At 38.0% G+C, this 27,554-nt stretch overlaps 1 pseudogene; it reads left to right on the top strand.

Annotated features, from left to right (window-relative positions):
- Window positions 1-179: 179 nt before the first annotated feature.
- LOC137732870 (E3 ubiquitin-protein ligase XBAT32-like) lies at window positions 180-27,554 on the top strand (annotated as a pseudogene).

The raw sequence follows: 27,554 nt of genomic DNA, 5'->3' as shown, positions 1-27,554 counted from the left end.
AAGGAGGGAGGGACAAGAGAAGGAGAGGGAGATGGAGAAAGGAAGAAGCCAACTACCAAGTTGACTAGCTAATAATATCCAATCATGATCGTGGAGAGTCGGAGACATGCCTTTCTTGCAGGCTATTTTTGGTTGAGGTTTGAGGAGGGAGCTCTTGTCCTCCTCCCTAATAACTCACCCACTTCCATCTTTTTTTATTTCTTTTTCTTTTCTTTTTTTCTTGGGAAAATAATATTCTCCCATTTGAAGATAATCTTCATTTCATTCATTACATCTATCTTTGATCAGCTTCCCTTAAAACCCAGAAGGAGATTTTCCATCTGGGTTTTAAAGATTTTGATTATCGGATAAAAAAAATATGGGGGATTGAGGAAGATTCTTTGCTTTGAGTGGAAACTGAAGATTTTTTATTTGTTTTGAATGGAAGATTGAATGGGTTTGAAAAGCTTTGATTCTGTGGAGGAGACAATGGCTTTGATTTCGATAAGGTTTTAACGTTCCTGTCTGTCTTTTGTTGGTTTTCTCCAAGTTGTCGAAATGTTTAACTAATCTGCAGACAACAACATCAATATCTGTATGTGTTGTTTATTGGATGGATTAAGGATTTGATGTCTGACATTTGAGGAAAATAAGGCAAGTGTGGAGCAAATAGCCAAAAATTTGGTGTACTATGTATTGCTCGTTGTAAATCCCCATCTGTTGGGTTTGTAATATTTTGAGGGACATGAAATTTCTAAGCGTTATGGGAAATTCATTTGGATGTTCAGCATCCGGGGAGCGGTTAGTTTCAGCAACAAGAGATGGCGATGTTCAAGAAGCCAAGGCCTTGCTGGAATGTAACCCTCGCCTGGCAAGGTACTCCACTTTCGGTGTACGCAATTCCCCTCTCCATTATTCTGCAACTCAGGGCGACCATGAGGTATAACTCTAATAAGATTTTGATTTCGTTGCGGTTTTGCTTATGTGATAGGATTGTGATTGTATTTTTTTCCTTGTGTTTAGATAGTCTCTCTATTGCTTGAGTCTGGAGTTGATATCAATCTCAGGAATTATCGTGGTCAGGTAAAATTATCGCAGATTATCTGAATGGCGGTATTGCACTTCACTTTGCTGCTTTGAATGGTCATTCTCGATGCATCAGACTCCTTCTGGCTAATTACATTACCGACACTCCGGATTTTTGGACTATGTTGATGCACAAAATCGGCGAGAACTTTGGTACAACAGAAAGTGTCAAGTTTGTGACCTTCGCTAGGTTGCTTTGGTCATTAGGGTGGATAAGTATGTAAATGAATAGAGATAGGGAAGCAAACAACACAAGATGTACATGGTTCACCCAGATTGGCTACGTCCACGGAGTAGAGGAGTTCTCAATAGTTGTGAAGGGTTTACACAAATACATAGGTTCAAGCTCTCTTTTAGTGAGTTCTAGTGAATAGTTTAGTACAAATGACATTAGGGATTATTGTGGGAGAATGATCCCTTTTATAGAAGAGAGTTTCTAGCTTTGTTCTAACATTGACACGTGTCGTATTGTGATTGGCCTCTGATATCAACACGTGTCGCGCTGTGATTGGCTTCTGATACCGACATGTGTCATGTTGTGATTGGCCTCCTAATTGGAGGAAAAGTCTTGTGGATCCTTGACGGTATGCTGTTGACCGGTGCTTAGTAGTTTCGGGATTGGTCAAGTATGGTACAAACAGTGCTCCCCTAAGTTCCCGAGTGAGGGAAGCTCCTCGGTTGGGGACTTGCAAGATCCAAGCCATTGAGTAATCACAAAACTTCCAAGTACCGAAGTGTGGTGTCACCTTCACTTGCCTTCTTTGTCCTGTAAGTAGATGTGGCATCTTCTCTTGGAAGTACTTTTCCTTCATCCAGGAATGGTATCTTTAGTTGGCGTTGACGCACAAGGTAATGTATCATTTTCATTTGAAGCTTACTTGTAGTTTCGGGTTTGGTCAAGTGCGATACAAACCATATAGTAGGAGTCCCCCAAGTCTCTAAGCGAGGAGATCTGCTGAAGGAGGTGACAGGCAAAGTAAGCAATCAGGGTTCCAAGCAATCAGTCTCAGATCGGTAAGTTAATCTTAGGTTCCGGCTAATTGTACTCATTCTTCCTGTCTCTCATTCAGCAACAAGGATAAAGAGAAGAAACAGGGAGAAGAAATGATATGAGGTATTCTTGTTTTTGGAGAAAACGAACGAATCGGCACGTGCTTTGTTGTACTTGACTTTCCACAGGTGTATTCTTGAACTGGGCTGGAGGGTTTTCTGGTTTCCTCCAAAGGAGCGAGCCGACTCTAGAATTTGAGGGTCAAAACAAGTCCATCAAACCTGGAGTATGTTCGATCCTGATGATATGGAATACTTTTGCTGTTTGACAAAGTAGTAGATGTGGTATGGTGAAGCTTTATTCTTCGACAACAGTGTTGGCAAATGGCTGTTGAGGCTTCTCGATCTCTTCAATTAGAGCAATGATGCCAAGCCTGGATTTTTTATTTTGTTGAAGTTTGCATGTTGAAACTTCGTGGGTGGACCCTGTAGGTTGAAGTAATGCTCCTTTAATTTCTTGAGTGAGGAAGATTTCTTGGTTGGGGACTTGAAAAATCCAAGGCACTGAGTAGTCGCAAAATTTCTGAGTACCAAGGTGTAGTGGTATATGGTAGGAGTCCCCTAAGTCTCCAATCGAGAGAGTTGAAGAGGGAGGTGTCTTGCTAGTAGGCAATTTTCCAAACAAAACTTCACAATTTTCCTTTCTAAGTGGTTGCCCAAAATTCCTCCTTCATATATATTTGGTATGAAAGTTGTTAGGCCCAAAGAAGGGGAGGCCTAGGCTCATTTCTTTCTTTCTTTCTTCTTCTTTTTTTTTTTTTATTTTATTTTCGAATTTTTGATATTTTTTTTTAATGGGTGAAGCTTTGTAGGTGAAGCTTTTTGTGTTGAAGCTTTTGTATTGAAGCTTTGTGGGTAAAGCTTTGGTGTTGAAGCTTTTGTGTTGAAGGTTTTGTGTTGAAGCTTGTTGGTGAAGCTTTTGTGTTAAGGCTTTGTAAGTGAAGCTTTTGTGTTGAAGCTTTGTAGGTGAAGCTTTTGTGTTGAAGCTTTTGTATTGAAGCTTTGTTGGGCACCATAACTTGATTTTGCTTCACATTATCTTGATCAAGAGTGTGTGAAGCTTTTGAGAATTGTTGTTGCCCTTCACTTGTTGAAGCTTTTGTTGGCACCATAAATTGATTTTGCTTCACACTATCTTGATCAAGAGTATGTGAGGCTTTTGACATTTGTTGTTGCCCTCCATTTGTTGAAGCTCTTGTGGTGAAGCTTTTGTGTTGAAACTTTGTGGGTGAAGCTTTGAGGTTGAAGCTTTGTAGGTGAAGCTTTTGTGTTGAAGCTTTGTTGGTGAAGCTTTTGTGTTGAAACTTTTGTATTGAAGCTTTGTTGGGCACCATAACTTGATTTTGCTTCACACTATCTTGATCAAGAGTGTGTGAAGCTTTTGAGAATTGTAGTTGCTCTCCATTAATGAAGCTTTGTAGGTGAAGCTTTTGTGTTGAGGCTTTGTAGGCGAAGCTTTTGTGTTGAAGCTTTGTAGGTGAAGCTTTTGTGTAGAAGCTTTGTAGGTGAAGCTCTTGTGTTGAAACTTTATAGGTGACGCTTTTGTGTTGAAGCTTTGTTGGGCACCATAAATTGATTTTGCTTCACACTATCTTGATCAAGAGTGTGTGAAGCTTTTGAGAATTGTAGTTGCTCTCCATTGATGAAGCTTTGTTGTTAAAACTTTGTTTGATGTTGAAACTTTGTAGGTGAAGCTTTTGTGTTGAAGCTTTGTTGGGCACCATAAATTAATTTTGCTTCACACTATCTTGATCAAGAGTGTGTGAAGCTTTTGAGAATTGTTGTTGCCCTTCACTTGTTGAAGCTTTGTTGGCACCATAAATTGATTTTGCTTCACACTATCTTGATCAAGAGTGTGTAAGGCTTTTGACATTTGTTGTTGCCCCTCATTTGTTGAAGCTCTTGTGGTGAAGCTTTGATGTTGAAGCTTTGTAGGTGAAGCTTTGAGGTTGAAGTTTTGTTGGGCACCATGAATTGATTTTGCTTCACACTATCTTGATTAAGAGTGTGTGAAGCTTTTGAGAATTGTAGTGTTTGCACTGTTACAGAGGAGAAATGTCTAAAGCAGATGTAAGAGGGCTGAAGAGCTTGATCTTCGTATACCATGCACTGAAGCCATTGTTGGCTTGCAATAAGACTTTGTTGGTGACTATAACTCTTGTTAGGCATAAGTGCTCCCCTAGTTGAGTTGTAAAGCTTGAGGGTTTTTGATTATTTATGAATGCTAGGAGTTCACACGTACAAGTTGTACCACTCGTCTTCTGGTTGGTGGAATGAATGGTGAGTTGCTTTCATCACTTGGTTAGTCGTACGAATGTGAGTTCCTTTATCACCTTTCATCACATTTCACCACCTGGTTGGTGGCACGAAGATGAGTTCCTTCTTCACTTGGTTGGTGGCATGAGTGGCAAGTTGCCAAATGATGTTAGAGTACGGGTTGTACATTTCATCACCTGGTTGGTGACACGAAGATGAGTTCCTTATTCACTTGGTTGGTGGCATGAGTGGCAAGTTGCCAAATAATATTAGAGTACGGGTTGTACATTTCATCACCTGGATGATGGCATGAAGGAGAGTACGAGTTGTACATTTCATCACCTGTTTGGTGGCATGAAAATAAGTTCCTTCTTCACCTGGTTGGTGGCATGAGTGGCAAGTTGCCAAATGATATTAGAGTACAGGTTGTACATTTTATCACCTGGTTGATGGTATGAAGGAGAGTACAGGTTGTACATTTCATCACCTCGTTGGTGACATGAAGATGAGTTCTTTCTTCACATTTCATCACTTGGTTGGTGAGAATAAGGGCGAGGTGTCGAGGCACATTGTAGCAAGTGTCGAATGACACAAAGTATGTTGAACCCTTTCGAAGCACAGTTAGCTTATGTATGGATGTGTTGGAATGTATAATGTTTATGTATGAATGTGTTAGAATGTATGATGTTCATGTTTATTGACATGAGTGATGCTTATGAATGTTTTGCTATGCATGAAGGGATCCATGCTTTCGATATGTGAACCATGTTGGTTGTAACACTTAGTATCACATACTTCGTGTCAAAGTACGCATGTTGAAGCTCTGAGTTAGAGTATAGGGGTAGGTCAGCGTAGACCAAGTGTTCTAGTGCTAGGAATGCAAAAGACTCAAAATAAGTTGTCTGAATTCCCTCTTCTTTAAATATTTGCCGAATGGCTTGTGTGACAAAAGATCTCAAGTGGTTGAAAGTTAAAACATTTGTAATGTGTATGCCTTCTTATAATAACATTCCTTTCAGTACCCAGTCTTCCACTTTGAAAAAATGAGGCTTGGCCCCATAGTCATAATAGTCAAGGGTACATTCACCCTTGGTTGTCTTCATACGAACTTTTATCCCTCTTGTTGTAATAAGTTTGCTAAGAGTAAAAATTCTTCCTTTTACCAAGAGACATATACGATTGGTGACTTAGCAAGTAGCTAAATGAGGCAGGAGATGATGCAATGGGTGTCTGAATGGCCATGATCTCCTTACTTGGTAGAACTTGACTTCCACTTCCCACTTGCTGATAGGGGTTAACCATATGGGGGTTCCCTTAGTATGTCCTTGCTTCGGCGGAGGCGTGGTTGTAAGCCTGTGCCATCACCCGAGAGTAAGTCTTCCAAGTGTTGGCATTGATCACGTACTTGAAGAAACAATCACGTAGGCCTGCTGTGAAGGCTTTGAGGGCGGTCTTGTCATCTGCCTTAGCGCAGCGAGAATACTTATGGCTGAAGCGGCCGGCATACTTTCGTAGTGGCTCGTCCGGCTTTTGGCGAATAGTGTACAAGTCATCTGCGGAATGCAAGCGATCTGTCTGGAAGATGTGGTAAGAGATAAACAGTTTCCTCAGTTCCTCAAATGAGTCTACTGTCTCAGGTGAAAGACGACAATACCAATTCAGAGCTCCACCAGAGAAGGTAGAAGGGAAGAAAAGACATCGTTCTTCATCGGTGTGCATCCAATATACCATGGCGAACTCAAAGAGGTTAAGGTGTTCAATCGGGTCCTCCCTTCCAGTGTTGAGCTATAAGCCAAGCTTCTGCTTTGTCTTTGCTTGGAGGGGGTGTCGAGGATCCTCCTTGTAAAAAGGCCAGGCCTAGGTTGGTTCCAGTCAGGTATTTTGGCCTGACGTTCGGCCTTCAATTTGTTTACTTCCTCAAGGAGTTGTAGGACAAGGGGTCCTGAGTGGAGTCAGGTACTGCTGGATCCTTCTTCCGTAAGTCTCCATCTCCTCTTGGAAGTAGGAAAGCTTGATCAAGGGCATGAGATTTTTCTTTGGACTCACCGTACTGACTTCCAGGGCAAGCCGGTCGAAACGCCCTCGAGTCCCCTATACCTTCATATTCCTCTAGGACATGTCGCTCATTCCCTAGATTGGCAGTTAGCTTGGGGCATGGGAGATGACTGAATCTTTCAAAAACCCTTGGGTTATTGACCTTCGAGCTTATGTGGATGGGGTTCTCTCGACGTTGCCTCAGGAAGTCCCGACAGTCACGATAAACGGCTTTTGATCCTTCTACTCTTTCTGCAAGAAGGTGCCTTCCTCCACTTCTCCTGCTTTGGGTCGAAGCAGCTGGGTCGAGAGAGGTCTCATGTTGATCAACACCTTGATGAGTAACTTGCTCCCCATTAGGGATATCCATGTTGAAGGCAGGTGATCCCTCGTGTTGGGGGACACCCAGGTGGTGGTTGACTTCCTCAGGGATGATGAGTTCGTGTGTTTGAGTATGCCTAGCTTCATGGAGCATCCTGAAGAGCTTCTCATACTGCTCCTGGAGGATCTCATTCTTTATCGCTATCTTGTTGTTATGAGCCTCTAGCTCATCTACTTTAGCCTGAAGAGCAAACTTCTTTCGTTCTTTCTTTCATTGCTTTGCACTAAGTGCGAGGGGGGTGTCGTTCTGCGTGCTATGGCTCCCTTCACTCCCCATGTTGGAGAGGGGTGCCTGGTCGAAAGAATGTGTACGAATGGTGGAAACCAGCTTGACAAAGCTGGAGAGAGTAGGAATAAGTGCGATTCCCACAGACGGCACCAAATGTTGATGCACAAAATTGGCGAGGACTTTGGTACAACAGAAAATGTCAAGTTTGTGACCTTCGCTAGGTTGCTCTGGTCATTAGTGTGGATAAGTATGTAAATGAATAGAGATAGGGAAGCAAACAACACAAGATGTACGTAGTTCACCCAGATTGGCTACATCCACGGAGTAGAGGAGTTCTCATTAGATGTGAAGGGTTTACACAAATACATAGGTTCAACCTCTCTTTTAGTGAGTTCTAGTGAATAGTTTAGTACAAATGACATTAGGGATTATTGTGGGAGAATGATCCCCTTTTATAGAAGAGAGTTTCTAGTTTTGTTCTAACATTGACATGTGTCGTGTTGTGATTGGCCTCTGATATCAACACGTGTCGCGCTGTGATTGGCTTCTGATACCGACATGTGCCATGTTGTGATTGGCCTCCTAGTTGGAGGAAAAGTCTTGTGAGTCCTTGACGGTATGCTGTTGACCGGTGCTTAGTAGTTTCGGGATTGGTCAAGTATGGTACAAACAGACTACATTAAGGAATGCTGATAGCAATGAAGAATCAATCACAGAGTTTAATCATGAGTACTTCCACTACCATTTCCTTTTGCACCCTCTTTTTTTTCTTTCCCTATACACTTTACTGATTCCTCTTCTATGTTCTGCGCACCAGTGCTTTGTTCCAGATAATTAATAGGCCCGCTGATGGAGGAATCGCTGCGCTGCATATGGCAGCACTTAATGGTCACATTGAAAGTGTACAACTACTTTTGGATTTAGGGGCATCTGTTTCTAAGGTAACTGCGCAAGACGGAGCTACAGTTGATCTAATAGGTAAGTTAATCTATTATTTGCCGTTTTTCAGCAATTATCATTATCTGGTCGCCTTAGCAAATCTACGGAGTTGTATTGTAATTTTGGAACTGGATCATGCATATAACGTATATTCCAAGTCTTCAGGTGAATTTAGTTAATGCATTTGCATTTCTGGTGTTGTTTAGAAAACTATAGCAGAGTCAGATGTATTCAAGTTCCTAATACTTTGCTTAACTTCCTGTTAATGTACTTTCATGTTTAAACATTAATGTTTAAATGTTTCTGTCAGTCCAATATGATTTTGCTGGTCTGGTCATTCGGATGTATTTCCTAAACCATTTTGACAACTTTGCAGGTGCTGGAAGCACAGCCCTACAATATGCTGCATGTGGAGGAAATGCAGAATGTTGTTAAGTATGTACTTTATTCTACACAGGACTAGAAGTAAATCTTGTTACATCTCATACTGACATTTATGTTTTTCTATTACTAATTTTATGCGTTGCTGTTCAGATTTTGATTTCCCAGGGTTCCAGTCTAAGTGCTGAAAATGCGAATGGGTATGTAACGGATTCCAATGACTTTTTATTTGTTTCAAACTTTGGCATATTTATATACTTTGACCTTTGTTTTGTGGACGTAAATGTGAGTGTTAGATTTGAACTTTGTATACATGTGCCCAATTCTCAAACTCATTAATTTTTTTCGTGATTGGGAGAAGTCAACATGCGACATTGGAGTCCTGTTGGAGTTATTTGTGATCAAACTATTCTTGATCATGGCAGGAGATGATCATTTAGCCAGGACCCTTGTTCACTAAAAGCCTGTCAGTACCCTTGTTCACTTGTACTTAAGGTGACAAGAGGTGTCGTTTAGCCAAAGGGCTATTTGCTCTGTGGCTTTTAAGTGCAATTGAGGCAGTGTTCCCTATAATTTCACACGTTCTCTCTGAGTAATGTAGTGCTTTTATTATGTTAACTCTGGCAAGTAACCTGTAAATTTGGACTGTGAAGTCAATAATTAATTAGATAGATGCACAGTTTTAATAATCAGCCATGGGGCTGTAAAATTTGTGTCTTATTATGATGGATCTTGTTTGATGTGATATCAGTTGTTTATCTGCAGTCACAATCTTAACCTTATGATTAAGACTCCCTTTTTTACTTTTATTTATGGTCCTTTACTAAACCACAAACTTTCAACTTACCCCTGGTGTATGTTTTCCCTTGTTTACGGGTGGACTCCTGTGATGGTGGCTCGTTTGTGGCATAGAGACTGGCTTGAGGAAATCCTTACCACTGAAGAAGAAGGCCAGTCTCAGATTCTTCCTTCACCATACCTATCCCTTCCCCTTATGAGCATTATGAAGATTGCTAGGTGAGTATAGGTTTTTAGATATATTGACCAACTTTTTTGCTACCCAATTATTTGTTATTTCTGAATTGGTTCCATTCAAAATTTGTTGTAATTCTGATTTGCTTCAGTCAATAAATCATGTTAAATATAGATAAAAAAAAAAACAACCCAACTATAAATTTATAGTGACTTTAAATAAATTGTGTAAGAATGAAGGGCTTAATTATGAATAACCCCTTAAGTTTTCTTTTGTATAAAATGAGGCTTTTTCCTGCCCTAACTTTTCTCTAGCAACCCCTTCAATAAATTCATTGCTAATCCCTGGTTATGCAAATGAAATGCATGGATGTGGTTGAAGCAGAAAATACTTTTCACTTGCCATTATATATTGCAAGTAGATTTCTTAATAACTTGTCTGCTTATTATGTTTCTCTTGTTTGGCTGCCGGTTACAGAGAATGTGGATGGAGGAACAATGATTGTTTATCTACATGTCAAGATCCATGTGTTGTCTGTTTGGAACAGAAGTGCACAGTGGCCGCAGAAGGTATGTTTCTCTTAAAAATGCATACTATCATGATTATCTATCTCTTTTACGTTTACATGGCAACTCCACTTGATTTGATCCGTATACAAATGGGAAATTTTTTTTTGGATTGTAGAGGTTGGAAGGTTTCTATTATTCGCGTCTGAATCTTTCCAATTAAGATTGTTTCCGGGAGAAAGGGAAAAACGGTGGAGAATGATTGATGTGGAACCAGCTTCATTTAGTTATCCCTTGGTGTAGTAAATTCAAATATATATCCTCACACTCCAAAAATATCCCTGATGATGGTTCATGGAGGTAAATAAAGTAGGGAACCAGTGAGGTACTATAGAGGTAGAGCTTTAGCATCGGTTTGGGCTGAAGAAGGTAGATGCATAAATGAATGCTCTGCTAAGTCCTCAGTACTCATATTAGAATCGAAGCCGAAAAGCCTAACGATAAAGTCTTAAGCAAGCCTTAAGCTGCCAAACCAACTTTAGCTAGGGCAGAATTTTGTGGAACCAAAGTAATTGTAGCCAGTTTCTTGGTGCCTAAATGAAAAGAAATTACAGAGAGATTTTAGTTCCACAACATTAACAGAGAGATTATATTCATACACCCCAAATTACTTCTCTCACACCTTTTTATTTTTTTTTAAATATTTTTTTGATATTCTACACACCACCGACACGTGATAGAAAAAAATTAAAAAATTAAGAGTGTGGGGGAAGTAATTTGATATGTGTGAATATAATCTCTTTAACATAATATCACTAAAAAATAATATTTGAGCGCAAGTCAATAATATTTGTTTAGTATGATTCTTTTTAAAAATGAGGATGGATGAGAGTGGGAGAAAGTGCCAAAAACCCAAAATTATATTCAATCCAAATCACATGCATTACACACATGCATACATATCTCAGTGCTAAGTGAACTCAAAACCAACTTGAAAAATTAGTTACTTATTGAAAACACAAAACATTAGTTTTTAAAGTTTTTTAAACTCATGTCTCTCTCCTCTTCTTTCTATATGATCCTTTTTATTTTTTCTCTCCTCCCTCTCTAATTCCCTCTCTCTTTCTATATGTTATGATTTTTCTCTCGCGTCTCACATCTTCTTTTCTCTCCTCTATCTTCCCATCCTTCTATCTCCTCCCACTCTCTCCTCTCTCTACCTATCGGTTCTGGTTTTTCTCTCTCCTCTCTCCTCTTCCTTTCTCTTCTCTCTCTTTTGCTCCTTGCCCTCAAGCCTCGACTTTCTCTGTCTCTCTCGTATTTTTCACTTTGAATTCTCTCTCCGTTTTCTCTTCTCTCTCCCCTTCTTATTTCTTTAATTGTTAATATTTAAAAGTAGTTTTGAAGTCATACTAAACAAGTTTTTGGATCTTATAAAAAATTGCTCTTAAGAAATGGTTTTAAGAAATACTTTTGGAAATGATGAATTTTTTTTTAGTAGGATACCAGACGACCTTTAGGGTTTGGAAGATTTTAGTGATTTAGAGTTTCAATCTTTTGGGGTTTGTTGGAATCTCTCAAGCTTGAAAGGAGCACTGAAGTGAAATGGGATTCTCTTGTTTCAACTGACAAGTGAGTGACATAAAATGGTAGGGAAAATAAATAATGGATGAGAATATACCAAAGACGCTGAGATTGTGAGGGTTAAAAATATTGGATATTTGGAAATGTAACCACTTTAAAAAACACCTAATGAAACATAGCCTACCTTTTTTACTTGTAATAAAATTAACCAAAATTAAATTTAGAAAGACTTAATTACCCTTAATCTAAAACTCTCTCTTCTCTCTTTCTCTGGTCTTCGTCTCCCATGCTCCATCAGGTTGAAGAAGGAAATATTCCTTATTGCCGAAAAATCTCACAAATCCAATCCAACACAACGCTTTCGCACTTCCTTGTCCTAACACTCGTATTTCCTACCAATTTTTCCCAGAAAATTCCCAACTATTTTTCCAGGAAATTCACAAAAAGTTCCCAACTATTTTTTCCAGAATATTCACAACTTTTCAAGAGAAAATCAGTCCCAAGTTCTCAAATCTGAAAATTAGATAAAGATGTAGAATTGGATGCTATGCCTTCTTCTTTTGTGTGGCAATTAAGAGGAGGAAAGAAAGGATAAATGCTGCCAAGCAGCAAATTGACCGCAGCGATATTTGCATTTCTGAAGAGGTACCTCTTCAGCAAGTTAAAAAGTCAAAGTATAGATTGGAGAAAGAGAGGACGTGGTATTGATTGGGAAGATTTAATTATTGAAACCACCCTCATTCATAAAGTAAAAATGTAAAGGAGGAGGAATCGAGAAGAAGTGGTACAATGTGTTACTGGAATTATATGTATTTTAACTCTGGGTCTGTGTGAGAGCTTCTGCATTTTGGAACAGAAATACGAGGAATGTGCCTGCACGCCTTTGCAACTCCATGATCGAAACAACATTTTTTTACTGAATTTTGTCTAGATTTTGCAAACTTTACAGTTGATGCAATCAAGTTGCGAAAGATGGCCGAATGAAACCATAGAAACAGTGGAATGCAGGTTCCGCTAAATGAGTACGGCAGATCGTTAAGGTAATTCAATATGCCTTAACCTAAGGGCAATTAAGTCCTTTTAAACTCCACTTTTGGTTAATTTTATAACAATTGGATAGTATAGGCTATATTTCATTAGTAGGTTCTCAAAATGGCTATATTTCCAAACTTCCCTAAAAATATGACCTTGGTTTTTGTTAAGAAATTAGGGGGCCTCAAAGTTGAAAGAGGGAAGGCTCTTGAGGGCATGGTGGTTTTCCTGCTTTTGGTTGTTTAGCGTTCGTGGGTTTAGCATAAAAAAGAGGAACACGAAGGTTGAGAGATTTGGGGATGCTCATGATTTGCATTGTTGCAATTTTTTTTTGTGTTTGAGCAGAGCATCCAATGTATCTGGGTTTTCTTTACAGTAGTGACAACACATAACGAGTGCCTAACGACACACAGTGGCAACACAACACCACCTTAACAACATCATTGATGTTAATGGTGTATGTGGTTTATTCATGTTGTTTATATGGCTTTGGAGAGAGGTTGGTATTCTCTTTTGATTTAGTGTGATTCTTCTTTGGCAGTATGTTTTCTTTCTAATGGATCTTCTTAGGTGCCTTGGTGTTTATCAATTGATTAGGCAAATTGTTATATAATTCTCTCTTCCATGTTGTTGACCCTAAAAACTACCAAACCTACGTGGTGAGCAGGTCGAGTAACTAAGAGCTGACTATGTCCTTCTTGCTGTGAATGTGGGCATGCCAAATCACCGTCGAGGCGAGTCAGGTGAGTAAGATGATTGTGGTTGTGGTGTCAAATCAAACTGCAACTTTTGGACCGAGCGACTATAGTTGAGGAAAGAACACTCTTAGCCTAGGATTCTACTAACCTAAAGACAAGGTTGCTTTGACTGTGAAGTTCAATAAATGGTTCGGTTTTCAATGTGCCGAACATGAAGTAACCTAGGAAAGCTTTCTTTCGTTGAGAAAACTAATGAAGTGACCTCTTAAGATGAACGAACTAAGAATTCTTCGTCCGCCAAGACATACAAACAGAGAAGAGTGATGTTTAACCAAATTGAAGGCCTCCTAAACTAGGTAGGTTTTATAGCTCCAGTGTTGTTTAACCAAACTGAAGGTGTCATTGGTTGTTGACATAATGATGTTTAATCAAACTGAATGTCTGCCAACAGGATGGGTTCGCAAGTAGTTAGTGTTTTTCTCAGGGTAGGTGTGAGAAGATTTCACATAGACTGTTGATTTATTTGTTGAGTTGAAGATCCTTTTTCTCATTGCGAAGCCTCTTAATATATATATAGGCAAGGCCTTAAGGTTGAGCAAGTTTCCCGAGGCAGAGTTTTGATAGGATTGAGCCTCCTCGGTATTTCCCTAAATATTCCAACCTATTCTAAAACTTAATCATGATTCAGCCTCAACTTTTCTATTCAAATCAGGACTGTGAACCTAGTCCCTTTCTAAACTTAATTCCTTCTTATCAGATTAAGCATGAATTCTGATCATTTGAACAACTCTAAACTTATCAGAATAGATTATCAATCCTTAACAATTTTAGTCTATATAAGATTCAACCGAGCCTTGCTTAAATGTAACCTACCTATAGTCCTTCAGTCATAAGGACTTGCATGGGCTCTAGTTGAAGGAATTAAAAATCCCACTTTGAGGTATAAGCCAAGCGTACTAGGACTCACTGAGAAGCAAGAAGTTCTCTTAGATAACTTTTAAAATGTTCAAATTAAACAACCAAGCATGAGGTTAGGTCATGAAAAATTAATTAGAGCTTTAGAACAAGAATTTGATAGTTTTGGTTTTAACTTCCACCAACACCAACACCAACATCATATTCATTATCTTGAACATAGCGTCCAAGCCATTTCTAGAGATCATGAGGCATTACTTAACCAATTTACCAAAATGAATCAAGAACACCAATATCTTATAATGCAACAAAATGCAAGTAACACCTTAAAATGAAAATTGAAAATAGGCATAGAAATTGATATGCATAAGAATAAAGACAAAGAGGTTATTGAACCCATAAAACAAGAGGCTAATGAGCCTATAGAAAAGATAGGTTAAAATTGAGATTTTAGAAGAAGATGCTGAAATGGAGCGGTATCATAAAGATGAAGAAAAACAAGAGAGATATGAAAACTATTTTAGGAATATACCATTAGACTTAATAAAAGATGATATCTTATTAGAAGAATTTTAAAAGCAAAATTAAGAATAATGCCACCAGATATGCAAAATGAGATCCTGAGCAGAACATCACAGTCCATGAAAGAGTTACAACTAAAATTGCAATGTGCTTTTTATAAATCTATCAGTGATCCAAAACCTGGGATGTATATTATTACAAAGATATATTCATCATGTCTTTGTGATAGTACATAAAGTTGTACCTGTAAACCAGAGATTAATGTAGATATGGCCAGGGTTATATGAGATATATTAGACCATGACATTTCAGTTATGAGTATAAGAAACAACATAATGTAGTAGAAGTTATCCCAACCTTACTATTAGAGTTTGACTATTTTGATAAAATATTAATCAACCATAGTTCTCAATTAAAATCATTTTTAGAAAAGCTTAAGGAAGTAGCAGAAGATTATTTAGAAGAGTGGAAAGAAATTTATATAAGTTTCATTAGTAGCCTTCCAGATTGGTATATGAATATGCATTAAAAAAAAAAAAAAAGTTAGGCATATAGCCATGATTAATGCAGAATCCTTTAGATTATCATTTATGTATAGATGGACTCCTTCATACAAAAATATCCTAAGATACTAAGGAATCTAAATGTTAGCTTTACATGAGTTAGAAGATTTTAAGTATGATATGATATTAGTAGCAGAAGAAGAAGAAGAAGAAGAAGAAGAAGAAGAAGAAGAAGAAGAAGAAGAAGAAGAAGAAGAAATGTATATTTACAACAAGACAAAAATTCGTCATCAACCCTACTAGAAGCCTCAAAATTTCAAAACATCAGATATGTATTACAAGGTAAAAGAAGATAAAGAAAAAGAGGCAGAAATAGAAGTAAGAGATGAACAATACTGGAAGAATTTGATAGAAGAAGAATTGCATAATATTGACAACATGATCGAAGCATGAAGAGCTGGTAGCAGAGTAGCAAAAGATGAAAAGTAGTACATTAATGCAACGAGTCATATGTACTAATTTAAGTATCAGACAAAAGTGTAAACATCATTGTGGGACCCACTATGATAAAGAAATAATGGCATGAGGGTAAACAAAGAAGAAAGTTTGACCCATTATAGACTTTTCACACCAAAAATGTTCTTATGATTAAAAGTGAATAGCGATATGACCTTTTTATTAAAATTCCCTTTAAAGTAAGCTTGTTTTGGCTGATTTGTTGTCAGTGGTTGAGATTGAATCCAACAGTGTATGTCAATCTACGCAAATGGTTTGCAAAGACCGGTATGCACACTAGAATTGGCGTAACGCAGGTAGTGTTGCCATGTGAGCCCATCATGGGTTGGTCCTTTAGGGCTAATTGAGGGCTAGTAACTTGTTTTCTATAGTTTTTTTTCTTTTTAACAAACGATATTATCCACACTAAGAGATATGGGTGGGCTAAGCCTTACAATGGGCTAGTAATAACATGGTTCGAATTCGCATTTGGGGAGAATCAAACTTAAGACGTAATGTATTAGCTTTCCTAATGTAGTTGACTATTCATAATTATTAGCTTTCCTAATGTACAACATGTAAACCTAATGTATTGTTGTAAGTGTTTTATAAAGAAAAGGTAAATGATAAACACATACTATTTTTTCAGCACATACTCCTATTTAATCCTATTCGTTATTTTAATTTGATTTATTTAATCCGTTTAACTTATTTGAATCAGCTCTTAACAGAAGAATATGATATATTAAATTAAAACTCATAGATTCTTCTTTCTGGGTTTTATTTTAATAGAAAATCAGAGCATCTCTAATGAAAAAAAAAATACGAATTTGACATGAAAGTTTAGATTTGTATAAAAAAAAAAATGCAAAAACGATGTATGCGGTCAAGATGGCTATTTATATTCTCTTTAAAATTATTTATCAAGGAATTTTTCGCCCAACCAAAGATATACAAATTTTTTTTTTGGGTAAATTACACAAAATTACCTCAACTATGGGTCAAACCACAATCTCATACCTCATGTTTTAAAAATTACAATGTCATACCTCATCTTACAAATTTGTTGCAATGTCAGACCTCGGTCAGTTTGTTTGTTAATTTTTTTTTGTAAAATGCTGACGTGGCTTAGAGCAGGACCCACTTCCTGACCTAGCTGGATAAAAATATTAATTAATTAAAGATAAATTATTTAAATATTTTTATTTAAAAAATGTGGGACCTACCCTTATAATTCTCTCTTTCTCCCCCTTTCTTTTGATCCGTTCCAATGTCCTCGTCCATTTGCACCTCCCTCCCATGGAGCTCCCCTCCCTCCTCCTCCTCCATCAAGTCCCTGCCGCTGAATCCACCCCCTATAAACCCATCACACTCATCCATCTTCCCTAATCCAAAACCTCAAATCCATGCCCACTGGCACCAAGATCTTGACTTTACACTCTGGACACTCCCTCTCTGTCACCACGCTACCTTTCGACGTCCCAATCTCTCTCAACAATGTCAAGATAACTCCCGGGTCACCCATTTCTAACTTCTAACGACAAGTTCCTCATCATTTTCGGAATCGGGAACAACCCCAATTTTTATCCCCTCATCGTCATCATCTTCGTAGCCCTAGCCAGTGGCATCTTCTACCTCTACTTTGACCCCCCATCCCAACCTTCTATCTTCTTTCTTCTAGATCCGCAAATTTGACCTCATCCCAGGCCCAACGGACCTGCCTACAAAAAAAATATGGGTTTTTTTTGGTCCAAAATTTATTCTTTTTTATGAGGAGAGAGAAAGAGAATGGTGAAATTTGGAGGATAAAGGTGAAATTTTTCTGGGGAAAGAGGAAGAGAGTGGTGATTTTTTTTTTCTCTCACCCGATTTAAATTTCTGGGAAAGATGAAATGAGTTAGTGAAATTTGGAGGATGAAGATGAAGAATGGAGGAAGAAAGAATCTCAGGGAATTGGATGTGAGAGAGAGAGGAGAGAGAAAGGATGTGAGAGAGAGGAGAAAGAGATCGGATGTGAGAAAGGGGAGAGAGAGAAAGGGTGGGTCCCACATGTTTTTACAAAAATATTTAAATAATTTTATCTTTAATTTATTAAAATGTAATTAATATTTTTATCCACTTGGCGAGGGAATGGGTGACATGTGACAACCCGTCCCAAATAAATATATATTTTCTCCCCGAATGTGTGAAAATGACGATTATGCCCTCGTTGGCTTGCTGACGTGGATGTACGTATATAGTTTTAAATTATTTTTCCCGCTAATGTGATCAAATTGTACTCAACGCCATGAGAGCGTTGACGCAAGTTAGGGCCGAATTGGGTTCGTAGCGAAAATATTACTAAGGAATAAGTGAAATTTGGGTTGGTTTCTTTTTAGTGGGACTCAATTGTTTGAGCCCTAAACATTGTAGCCTGATAGGAGCATATTCATGCGACTTAAATAGCTTGTTCTCGTGCATTTACGTTATGTTTCTTTAGTTATTTTAGTACTTTAAGCTATTTTCGTGTGTTTGTAGGTCCAAAGGGCTAAAGGAGCAAAAAGATGCATTTTGGAGCACTTTTGGGCTAAGGACGGATAGCTTATGCTTGAAGCCAAAGTGTTGGACGAAATTGAAGACCTAATTGGAGCCAAAGTGTTGGAACCTTGTTCTCTTTAGTTTTAGGACATTTAAACCTTTCCTATTCCCAATCATGCCATGCATAACACACATCCATTCTAACACATTGTCATTGCACATGCATTTCCTTCATTAGTTAACCCACATGCACTTATCACTTATCATCACCACTTAACCACTTATCATATCATAACCACATATCATATCACTTATCACTTATCACTTAACATATCATCTACACATTTCAACCATCCACCTACTTCACCTACAACATCCACCTACTTCACCTACAACATCCACAACATCCACCTACTTCACCTACAACATCCACCTACAAATGACATAGCCATATGTTCCCTCCACTACTCCTATAAATACCCTTGCATTCATTCATTCATGGACATCTCATTTCATACACAACACACCATTTTTCCATTTCCCTATTAATCCAAACACCACTCCCCAAACTATTCACACCATCAAACTATCCTTAGACCTTGTGCTACAACAACGAGGAAGAGAAGAGTGCCTAAACGTTCATACAATTCAAGTTTGAGTTGTTGGAATGTTTAGGTGTTTCTTTGATTTCAATGTTTAAATTCAATTCTCTTTGTTTGTACGTATGAGGAATGGAAGAGAAGAGTGCCTAAACGTTCATACAATTCAAGTTTGAGTTGTTGGAATGTTTAGGTATTTCTTTGATTTCAAAGTTATAATAAACTAAACCCCCTTTAGCTAGGGGGTGATTCGAAATATATGTTTATGCTTGCATTTTGATTTGATTAATTCTAATTGCGTTTCATAAGTTGTGGTTCAATTTGTTTAACCGTTTGATTGATAACTTATTTATGAATGTTTATTAAGAATGCGCGCTTAATTTTCATGCATCAATATGACGCTAGAATATAAGTGAGTTTCACCTAATAGTTACGAACTTATATTCACAAGTAGTGGAGGTTGCTTATAAACAATCGCGTTAAACGAATTCTTGGCATAAGTTTCATGCGTAGTCCATAGTAACGAATGCCTCGTCAACACTTAAAGTTTTCATGATGCTTAATGATCTTTGATTGTATCTTTATTGTGCTTTTCACGTAAAGGACTTTTGGAGAATGTTGTGAATTGCGTTGCGCTAACCCATCCAATTCATTAACTTAAGGAAAACTTGACGGTTAATTTAAGCGGACCTAATTGACCCGGGGCGTTGAGAATTAATGATTTGTTGAAATGCAATTGGAAATCGTTTTATTATGCAAGTATAACATATGTGGAGATGAACCCCGTAGCTAACTTTCCATCCATTTGTTCTTTCTTTTCTTGTTTCTGTTTTCATGTTTAATTTAACTTGTTATTCAATTATGTTAAACATGTGAAACTAATTTCTTTTTAGTTAGAGGCGAATTTGAAGCCATGGACATATGTTGGTTATGATTTGATTTACTCCAGTTATGAATTCATGAACTTTAGATGTGGGTTACTTTTCTGTTTTGATTAAGAACTTGTTTATGTATGTGGGTTGAGGGTCGACACTTAATTTGCATGCCTAAGATTTGATGCTAGGATATAAGGGAATTTCACCTAATCGTTATGAACTTATATTCATGAGTAGTAAAAATCGCTAGTCACGATTGTGTTTAGTAAACCCTAGGCTGGATTAACATGCGTATTCCATAGTTATGAATGCCTAGTCAATGTTTATGATTTCCGTTGAACTTAATGATCTTTGTTGAATGTCTCTATCATGCGTATTCCATGTGAGAGACTTTGATTAGGAATAATTTGGTTGTAATGCGTATCCCATTCAATCCAATGAATCTAGGGAAATCTGAAGGTTAATTTAAGCGGACCTAATTAACTTGGAGCATTGTCATTCATCGTTTGTTGAAGTCATAACTGGGAGTCAAATTATATGCTTATGTTCATGTGTGGATAAGGAACCCTCTAACTAGTTTTTCTTCATTCTATTCCATCAATTTCGTTTGTACAATCTGTTTTGTTTCCAAGTTTCTATTTTAGTTTAATTTCGTCCAAAACAAATCCCCCATTTATTTTAAAGTGTTAGATTAGTTAGAAATACATTTATTTTGTGTTTTTACGTTTTTTTGAGTCAAATCCAAGTGATTAACAATCCCTCCTAATCCCCGGTCCAGAACGATCCCTACTTATACATATACTACAATTTGACGAAAAGAGGGTTTAATTTGTGTGCGTATAAATCTCGCATCAAATTTTGGCGCCGTTGCCGGGGATTAGAAAATTTGCTAATCCCTTGGATTGTTTTATTTTCGTTTGTTTTTATTTTATTCCAGTTTCTTAATCTTGTTTTGTTTCTTGTTCTAGGTACTAGTTTATGACTCGGAGTTCTCATCCGATTCGTGAACATATCCTGGAGTGATTGGGTTCTTCGTCCGGCTGCAAGACGTAAAAGAAAGCGCTACTTGGGAGGCAACCCAATGCACCGAATAAAACAAAGCATGTTCAAAAAAAAAAAAAAAAAAAAAAAAAAAAATGGCAGAACGATGGAGGCTTCACAAAGGTTGTTTACTTAAAGACCCACTACGTGGCAAAACTCTTGAAGCGGAAGGCATCGGGATGGAAGGCATCGGGACGGAAGGCATCGGAGCAGAAGACATAGAAGCGGAAGGCATCGGAGCTGGAGGCATCGAAGATAGAGCATTCGAGGCCTCAATACTTGGCCAAACGCTGGATGATCCAGGAAAAAGGTGCCTCTGGAGGAAAGACGAAAACCTTTGACGGTCACTTTGAATCCGACCTTCAGACTCTTGCAGCTCATCAAGCTTCCTCTTCATGCCCGTCGAATAGTTGTTGGCAAGCACGTGCAAACTTCTATTCTCATGCTTAAGCAGTTTGATCTCCTGCTTAAGACTTTCCACCTCTGCCATCAATGATTCCACCTGACGGGAGCGGGCAAGCAGGCGTTGGCCCATGTTGGACACAGAACTCGCACACTGAACACTAAGTGCGAGGGACTCTTGAACGGCCAACTCATCGGACCGTCCTGACAGCAGCCTACTATCTTTTGGAGTGAGGAGGTTCCTAGCTACTATTGTAGCTGTTGTGGCGTCCTGCATCACGGAGTCTTCACCTGTGAGAGGACCGTTAGAAGATAAGAAAGAAGGGCGCCATACGTTACCTTGACGCGGCGCGGCCGTATCACTGCTGAGACTCAATTCTAAGCTAAGGTTCGATGGGTTTGCCATTTTTCAAAAGTGTTCAAAGAGATGGGGTGGATGGAGTTAATTCTCAAAGGGCCGGAGTCGATTTTCAAGAATGGGAATTCTTCAGAGTGTGTTTGTTGTGGTGATCGATAGCTCTATAAGAAGCCAAGGCGACGCGTCCACCAATTCGAAAAGCCGGAATTTCCGGCGTAATTTAGGCGACGCGTTCTCTGCTTTTCAGAAGATGCGTTCAACTTTGTCAAAAGATTTCTGACAAAGCTGAAAACACGTGGAGGCCATCATCGCAACTACACATCTTTAGCCGACAAAGCGCAAAGTTCGGCGATGCTTTCTCTGCTTTTCAGAAGACGTGTGCAGCTTTGTCAAAAGGAGCCGCATCTGCACTACCACGTGTCGTTCAGAAAGCGAAGGGGCGCCTGCTCAGAAATCGAAGAGGCGTATTCAAAGATCGAAGAGGCGCCACTATTTCAAAAAGCCGGATTTGCGGGATCAAAACGTTTGTCGACAAGGGTAAAAGGTACCACCACTTGATATTATCTCTATATATGTCGACCTTCGTCTTTTATGGCAGGGCAAACCTGAAGAAAATGCCCAACTCTCTCTCACCTCTGAGGGCGCACTCCCAGCAAAGCCTTTCGAAATACTCAATTCTTTCTTCTTCCCCAAAGATGATACCAGATGCCTGGAGTACATATGACCCAGGAGGAAACGGCGGATTGAAGCATGTGCTGATTCATTCACCGCTTCTTCAAAGCAAAGGTATCTCATATCATCAAGGTCAAAAGCAAAAATATCTCATATCATGCTCTTTCCCTGTCTTTTTCTTTGTCCTTGTTCTTACTTGCATGGCAAAGTAAAAGAAGCAATCAGCCGGCACTTGGAGTCAGTCTACCGATCTGGAGCCAACTGCCTGGAATCTATTCCTGATTGCTTACCTAGCGTTGCTCTCGAGTAGTCATCTTCAACGGTTGATACACTTCCAGAGAAGGGACCACTCCTGCAAAGATTGAACAAAGAAACAGATAACAGAAGGAAGCTCAGACCTTCGGGGGAAACCAAAAGAACCATCCTGCTGCCCAGTTCAAGAAGTAGCACAAAGGAAAATCAACGATGGGCAGAAACCAGTTCAAGAGTAAGCCTGTGGAATCACAAAGATCAAAGCCTCAATGCAATCACCAAGGAGAAGAGGGAATTTACACTCCATAACCAGATTTGCGTCCCTAAACTCTTCTCTTTGTTAATTACATTCTGCCATGTTTAATATGTTTAGTTGCTTTTTGTGTGTTTACTTATGTTTTGTGTGAATCTATGCTTAAAACATTGAGGACAATGTTTGATTTAAGTGTGGGGGGGTAACTAAAGTGTTTTGATGCAAATTCGTAGGGTTTTATCCACCATAACTTCTAATGTTGTTCCTTGCTGTTTTAAGGTGTTTTTAAGTTGTTTTAGAGTGTTTTAGTGTGTTTTGTTTTATAATTCAAAAATCCCATAAAAATTTGAAGAATTGTTTTGAAAAACCCAAAAAGAGTTGTTTTAAAAGTCATTTTTGTGTGTTTTTGTCTTAGGGTACCTTCCAACACAATGATAAGGATTTGGTTTATAATTGCATGACGGTTAGAAAGAGTTATAAACATAGAGAAAAGTTTGATTTACTCTTGGTATATGCTTGGTTATGGTTATAATGTATGACTTCACATGCAATCATAAAAGAAAAATTCGTTTTTGTAACATGCTTGAAGGAAGAAACTCAAACAAACGCTACATCCCTGTGAGACTCGAGCCATTACTTTCTTTGGAGAGTTATTTTCTGTGATTCTTTATTTTCTAAAGTTGTTGCATGATCTCATTATTCCTTGCTTGGTTGCTACTTAGAATGCAATTGTATCATGATAGAACTAAATGCTAGAACTCATGCCCATTTCATTCAAAGCATGTTATTGATTTGCATAACACATATTCAAGAAGAAGTTGTGTAGTGACCACCACCATAGCCAAATAGCCTTACTTCCCATACTTCGTATATGTTGTAAGTTTTAACCCCGTTGAGCCTTGTTTAGCCTTTATTCTTTGTTTACCCACATTTTCCTCACCTAGCCTAGTTTAGGACAATCCCCACCCTTGTTCTTAAAAGATAGCGAGCATGACTTAATTGAATTCCTTTTGAGTTACATTATGAAAGAAAATAAGTGTGGGGGAGAGAATGTTTAAGTGTTTATGTTTTGAGATTCAAAAGAAAAGAAAAAAAAAAAAAAAAAAAAAAAAAAAAAAAAAAAGAGAAAAGAAAGAAAGAAAGAAAAAAGAGCTTGAAAAAAAAAAAAAAATGAAAGAATAAGTGATTGAAGAAAGGTTCCAAAACACCAATTCTGGGCGTAAATTGTCTAAATTCTCCCTTTTCGTTCAAAAGTTGAGTTTTCATTCGAAAGTGAATTCTAAGTTGATTCAAATGCTTTGCTCACTATTTCTTTAAGAACCTTTGTTTTCCATATCCCTTCTTTGTTATCCACATACCCCAAGCCCCGTTACAACCATTGACTTCTATCTTGAGTGTTGTGTATTTCAATTTGTGGAGTTTGAACTTGGTATGAGCTTATGGTATCACTGGTTCTCGCGTCTAAGTAGTAGCATTCCATTCATGAGATCATATCTAAACATGCTTATTAACTCCAGAAATTGCTTCCTTTGAAATACATATATGTGAGTGTTCGTTTTTATGATTACATCAATCTTCTCACATATACCTAGTGTAGGGTGTGTAGTCAGAAAATCTGTGTGAAAAACGAGAGTACATCTAGTAAGAAATTGAGGGAATTCTCTAAGGCATGTTACTACATTCAAAACATGGTTTTAAATGCTTAATTGTGAACTAGTATGTGGTGACTATGAGTAAGAATGTACTTAAGTGTAAAGATGGCTCAAATCTGTGAGAATAATGATTTTTAATTTGTCATGTGCATTGGAAGTCCCTGATACGATTGTTGGAAGGTGTAGGTTGTGTTTTGTTCGTTTTGTCTAGTTTCGTGTTCTTTTGTTTTGTTTTGCTCGAGGACTAGCAAAAGATAAGTGTGGGGGTATTTGATAGGAGCATATTCATGCGACTTAAATAGCTTGTTCTCGTGCATTTACGTTATGTTTCTTTAGTTATTTTAGTACTTTAAGCTATTTTCGTGTGTTTGTAGGTCCAAAGGGCTAAAGGAGCAAAAAGATGCATTTTGGAGCACTTTTGGGCTAAGGACGGATAGCTTATGCTTGAAGCCAAAGTGTTGGACGAAATTGAAGACCTAATTGGAGCCAAAGTGTTGGAACCTTGTTCTCTTTAGTTTTAGGACATTTAAACCTTTCCTATTCCCAATCATGCCATGCATAACACACATCCATTCTAACACATTGTCATTGCACATGCATTTCCTTCATTAGTTAACCCACATGCACTTATCACTTATCATCACCACTTAACCACTTATCATATCATAACCACATATCATATCACTTATCACTTATCACTTAACATATCATCTACACATTTCAACCATCCACCTACTTCACCTACAACATCCACCTACTTCACCTACAACATCCACAACATCCACCTACTTCACCTACAACATCCACCTACTTCACCTACAACATCCACCTACAAATGACATAGCCATATGTTCCCTCCACTACTCCTATAAATACCCTTGCATTCATTCATTCATGGACATCTCATTTCATACACAACACACCATTTTTCCATTTCCCTATTAATCCAAACACCACTCCCCAAACTATTCACACCATCAAACTATCCTTAGACCTTGTGCTACAACAACGAGGAAGAGAAGAGTGCCTAAACGTTCATACAATTCAAGTTTGAGTTGTTGGAATGTTTAGGTGTTTCTTTGATTTCAATGTTTAAATTCAATTCTCTTTGTTTGTACGTATGAGGAATGGAAGAGAAGAGTGCCTAAACGTTCATACAATTCAAGTTTGAGTTGTTGGAATGTTTAGGTATTTCTTTGATTTCAAAGTTATAATAAACTAAACCCCCTTTAGCTAGGGGGTGATTCGAAATATATGTTTATGCTTGCATTTTGATTTGATTAATTCTAATTGCGTTTCATAAGTTGTGGTTCAATTTGTTTAACCGTTTGATTGATAACTTATTTATGAATGTTTATTAAGAATGCGCGCTTAATTTTCATGCATCAATATGACGCTAGAATATAAGTGAGTTTCACCTAATAGTTACGAACTTATATTCACAAGTAGTGGAGGTTGCTTATAAACAATCGCGTTAAACGAATTCTTGGCATAAGTTTCATGCGTAGTCCATAGTAACGAATGCCTCGTCAACACTTAAAGTTTTCATGATGCTTAATGATCTTTGATTGTATCTTTATTGTGCTTTTCACGTAAAGGACTTTTGGAGAATGTTGTGAATTGCGTTGCGCTAACCCATCCAATTCATTAACTTAAGGAAAACTTGACGGTTAATTTAAGCGGACCTAATTGACCCGGGGCGTTGAGAATTAATGATTTGTTGAAATGCAATTGGAAATCGTTTTATTATGCAAGTATAACATATGTGGAGATGAACCCCGTAGCTAACTTTCCATCCATTTGTTCTTTCTTTTCTTGTTTCTGTTTTCATGTTTAATTTAACTTGTTATTCAATTATGTTAAACATGTGAAACTAATTTCTTTTTAGTTAGAGGCGAATTTGAAGCCATGGACATATGTTGGTTATGATTTGATTTACTCCAGTTATGAATTCATGAACTTTAGATGTGGGTTACTTTTCTGTTTTGATTAAGAACTTGTTTATGTATGTGGGTTGAGGGTCGACACTTAATTTGCATGCCTAAGATTTGATGCTAGGATATAAGGGAATTTCACCTAATCGTTATGAACTTATATTCATGAGTAGTAAAAATCGCTAGTCACGATTGTGTTTAGTAAACCCTAGGCTGGATTAACATGCGTATTCCATAGTTATGAATGCCTAGTCAATGTTTATGATTTCCGTTGAACTTAATGATCTTTGTTGAATGTCTCTATCATGCGTATTCCATGTGAGAGACTTTGATTAGGAATAATTTGGTTGTAATGCGTATCCCATTCAATCCAATGAATCTAGGGAAATCTGAAGGTTAATTTAAGCGGACCTAATTAACTTGGAGCATTGTCATTCATCGTTTGTTGAAGTCATAACTGGGAGTCAAATTATATGCTTATGTTCATGTGTGGATAAGGAACCCTCTAACTAGTTTTTCTTCATTCTATTCCATCAATTTCGTTTGTACAATCTGTTTTGTTTCCAAGTTTCTATTTTAGTTTAATTTCGTCCAAAACAAATCCCCCATTTATTTTAAAGTGTTAGATTAGTTAGAAATACATTTATTTTGTGTTTTTACGTTTTTTTGAGTCAAATCCAAGTGATTAACAATCCCTCCTAATCCCCGATCCAGAACGATCCCTACTTATACATATACTACAATTTGACGAAAAGAGGGTTTAATTTGTGTGCGTATAAATCTCGCATCATAGCCCAACTAGGGCTTGAGAACCTTTTATTTCTGACCTATCCCGTCACATAAACATGTGCCAAACCCTTCCCCCTCTCCTTCTTTCTTGAACCCTCTTTCTCGTCCGTACAACCGTAGACCAATTGTGCAGAAAACCCTCCAAACCTCACAGATCGACCTTTCTAAGACCATCATCACTGTTCTCTTGACTCCACAAGACTAGTGGTACCATTAGTTTGAAGAAAGGACATCGGGAACCCAAGAACTCGTGAGCTCTGGTGGGGTGGAAGTTGTCGAGATTTTTCAAGGTTTTAAGGTCAAAAAAATGGTCCTAACCAACTCTATTGGGACCCTAGGTTAGTTTTGAAGTGACTTGGATGTCGGAATAGGCTAGTTCGCAGAGTTTCAGACCTTGCCGAAATTTTGAAGGATTTTCCGACTATTTTTCGTCGGTTTTAGGACTTCAACTAGGTAAGGTTATGTTCTTCTTGTTGAAAGCTTCAAATTCATATAAGATTTGTTGAATTTGGTTGAAAAATGAATAAGAAAATGAAGTTTTAAATTTTTCCAGAATCCGGTGTTGCAGACAGAGGTTGGCGGCGGTTCCCGACGAGTCACTGGCGAAGGAAAGGGAATATTCTGTCAACTTTGATGGAATATACTGA

This window comes from Pyrus communis, chromosome 4 (genome assembly GCF_963583255.1).
Source record: "Pyrus communis chromosome 4, drPyrComm1.1, whole genome shotgun sequence".
NCBI classification, from domain to species: Eukaryota; Viridiplantae; Streptophyta; class Magnoliopsida; order Rosales; family Rosaceae; genus Pyrus; species Pyrus communis.
This window is presented reverse-complemented; position numbering and strand designations above follow the sequence as displayed.